This window comes from Erinaceus europaeus, chromosome 6 (assembly GCF_950295315.1).
Source record: "Erinaceus europaeus chromosome 6, mEriEur2.1, whole genome shotgun sequence".
Taxonomy (NCBI): Eukaryota; Metazoa; Chordata; class Mammalia; order Eulipotyphla; family Erinaceidae; genus Erinaceus; species Erinaceus europaeus.
In genome coordinates, this window is record NC_080167.1 from 19165987 (window position 1) to 19169605 (window position 3619).

The window sequence follows — 3619 nt, forward strand, 5'->3', positions numbered from 1 at the left end:
GTGCCTTGACATATCTTAGCACACAGCAAATTATAAAAACATGAAACACTTTCTTCTGAGAAATAGGCAGCAAAGTGGAGAAGAAAATGGAAGAAAACCATGAAGGGACCGGCTACTGTAGACAGCACCCCCAATCTCCCCCCCAACACATACACACACACACACACACACACACACACACACACACACACTCACACACACACACACTCACACACACACACACTCACACATGAGCACTTAGACAATCTTTTGTTAATGCCCTAGTGGGGACTGGAAAACCATGTTTTCCAGTCCCCACTTCTCTAAGCAGAGAAGCAATTACAGAAGCCAGACCCTCCACCTTCTGCACTCCATAATGATCCTGGGTCCATACTCCCAGAGGGATAAAAAATAAGGGAGCTATCAAGGGAAGGGAGTGGATATGGAGCTCTGGGGGTGGGCATTGTGTGGAAATGTCCCCCTTTTATTCTATAGTCTTGTCAATATTTCCATTTTTTGTTTGAAGTGAACAATGCGTCAAGATTTTATTGTCTTCACAGTAAATCCAAGGTGAAGTTAGAACTGGATTACTTGACCCTTTCATTTCTTATCTCCTCCAAGTACAAAATGTTTGCATCCCTTAATAGCTGACATTCTCTTAGATCTGCAGTTGGGCTCAACACATTCAAGCCTCAGCATGATCTTCTTTGTAGTTTTAGCCTTCTTCCTAAAAATGGGTTAGTCTGTCCACCACAGCCACTCTGCTTACTGTCATAATGCCTTTTTCCCTGGGCATACAGAGAATACTTGTCCTTCTTGTACTATGTCAGTTTGTGAGGTTGATGATTGCCACATTTCTTACAGAAAGTCCCACAGGTTTTAGGAATATTCACCATGCTTGCAGCAGTGCTACCCGCATGCAAAAAAAAAAAGAATTTCCGTTTATAAATAAAAATTTAAAAAGAAAAGAAAAGAAATACCATAATGATTATGGGAAAGACTTCTATGTCTGAAGGTCCAAAGTCTCAGGTTCAATCCCCAACCCCACAATTAGCGAGAGGTACACGGTGCTCTGGTAAAACAAACAGTTGAACAAAAACACCCAAGGTGGAAGAGAAAGAGCCAGCTCAAAAGTTCAAGAAATAGATTGGCTGTTGGTTGGTTTATACCTGTCCATCAGGAACTCTGGGTATTTTGCTAATAGGAATGTGGCATGCCACATTTTTCCATCTATACCACTGAGAGCTATTCTGTAATGATACAAATAACTATTTATGGCAAGTCTACTAAATATCTGTGTTTATAAGTGAGGCTTTATTGGAACAGAATCTGGTTCTCACATTTCTGCTCATCTAGAGCTGCATTTTCACTCCTTCAGCAGCAGAGCTGAGGCATTAGGAAGCAGAGTGATGCAGAATTGCATGCCTAAACTATTTATCTCTTTCCAGATAAAATCACTGACCACTACCATAGTACAATGACTGGCATAATTTAATCCTAGTTCCCCACTTAGTCACTGTGTCATGTTAGGGAAGTTACTTAAGACATGGGAACTCTAGCACCCCAAGCAAGTAAATCTGTCTCTATCAGAAGACCTTATAGTTGTTATTTTGAGGATTAAACATGGTCATACGTGTATAACAATTAGCATGATAGTAAATACTAGGGCTGACTCTCATCACTTTTTGTGTTTATATAAAATGTGCGGGTAGGGGGGACAGGGGTGGTGCAGTGGGTTCAGCGAATATAGTACAAAGCACAAGGCCCTGCGCAAGGGATCCCCGTTTGAGTCCCTGGCTCACAACCTACCTTCTGCAACCTAAAAACAAATTTGATCCATACTTCCAGTGGGGAAGAAGTGATAGGAGGAAGAGGATAAGAGGTCTCTGGACTCCAGTTCCATCAGGTACCAGAGAGAGAGGAGGAAAAGGGGAGGGATATTTGGATGCAGTAATTGGGACATGAGTGGTTTGGAGGGGAAGAGAGAACTGGACCTGGAAGAAAAAAGGAGCGATATGTATAAATCTAGTCAGATAGTCGTAGAGATGATAGTTAGCCCATGTCTGCAAATTTGGGAGAACCGTGGAGGGTTCTGGGATTTAGAACTCTGGTGGTGGGAATAGTGTGGAATTATACTCCTGTTGACATGTAATTTTGTAAATCAATACTAAATCAGTAATAAAAAAATTGTTTCTACAATTTCCTTGAATGTCTTTGTCCATTTCATGAGATAAAGTCAATGTCCATTTTATAACAGATAAATAAATACCAGGTTCTCATTCTTTCCATTTTTTCCATCCTGTTATCATCCACATAACTCTTAAAAAAACATTTTATTTTATTTTAATGAGATAGAGAGAGAGAGAGAGAGAGAGAGAGTTATGGAGAGAGAACAAGAGAGAAAGGACCACCAGAACACTTCTCAGCTCTGGCTGAGGACTGAACCTGGGGATGAAATTGTGACCTTAGAGCCTAAGGCATGAGAGTCTCTTGCAGAACCATTGTGCTATCTCCCCAGCCCCATTCTCTGACTTTTCTAAGCTGATAAGATTTGTATACAATAGTCATATCCAACTCCAACAATTCACCAAGTCTTTATTCTAAATGAAGATCACCCTTCTTGTCTATTTACTGGCTATGGCTTCACCAACTTCCCATCTTACAGAAGTGCTTTATTTATCATCATACATTTATATTGCAGTTATATTGTCTGATAGCACCCTATCAAGTTTCCCATGTGCATAGTAATTTGACATCTGCATATACCACATAACGATCAACTCCAAAAATCCATTTTCCATCCATCATTGCAGAAGCAGTATTAGAAATGTCTTTTTTCCTCTGCCAGGACTCCTTGCCCTGAAAATGACTGGTAGAGCAGACTTTTTTTTAAAATTTTTTTTTAATTTAATTTAATTTTTATTTTATTTATTTATTCCCTTTTGTTGCCCTTATTGTTTTTATTACTGTAGTTATTATTGATGTTGTTGTTGTGGGATAGGACAGAGAGAAATGGAAAGAGGAGGGGAAGAAAAAGAGGGGGAGAGAAAGACAGATACCTGCAGACCTGCTTCACTGCCTGTGAAGGGACCTGCCTGCAGGTGGGGAGCCGCAGGCTCGAACCGGGATCCTGACGCCCGTCCTTGAGCTTAGCGCTACCTGCACTTAACCCACTGCGCTACAGCCCGACTCCCTAGAGCAGACTTTTATTGTACCATCTCTTGACCATCATTTTCATGTTATTCAAGAAAAGATCAGGACATTTATTTAATTCATATTATTGGGTTAAAAATCTCCAAGTATTATTTTTCTTTCTTTTTAAAAATAAGATGTTGAATAATTATAATGTATTTCTACTCTATCATATGCTCCAAAGCCAGTGCTTGGCAGCCTGTGTGCCAGGCATTGGGGCAGGATCTACATCTGGAAGGATGTCCAATGCTCAGTTTTGGCACCAGTGAGCTCATTAAGTCCCTAGGAAGTGTTTTCTGCCCAGGAACAGACCTTGCCTTTTACAGACTTTCTGGCATAAACTGCTATAATGAGCAGTGAAAAAGTATTCCATAATTAAAGACTGAATGAAAAGCACTGATATACTTAGGGGGAGTAGCTGTGTCTCCTTTTATTTAGAATATGGTGG

General features: G+C 40.3%; 1 pseudogene; it reads right to left on the bottom strand.

Moving 5' to 3' along the window:
- Positions 1 to 505: 505 nt before the first annotated feature.
- On the bottom strand, positions 506 to 1013 carry LOC103128843 (large ribosomal subunit protein eL42-like; annotated as a pseudogene).
- Positions 1014 to 3619: the final 2606 nt, after the last annotated feature.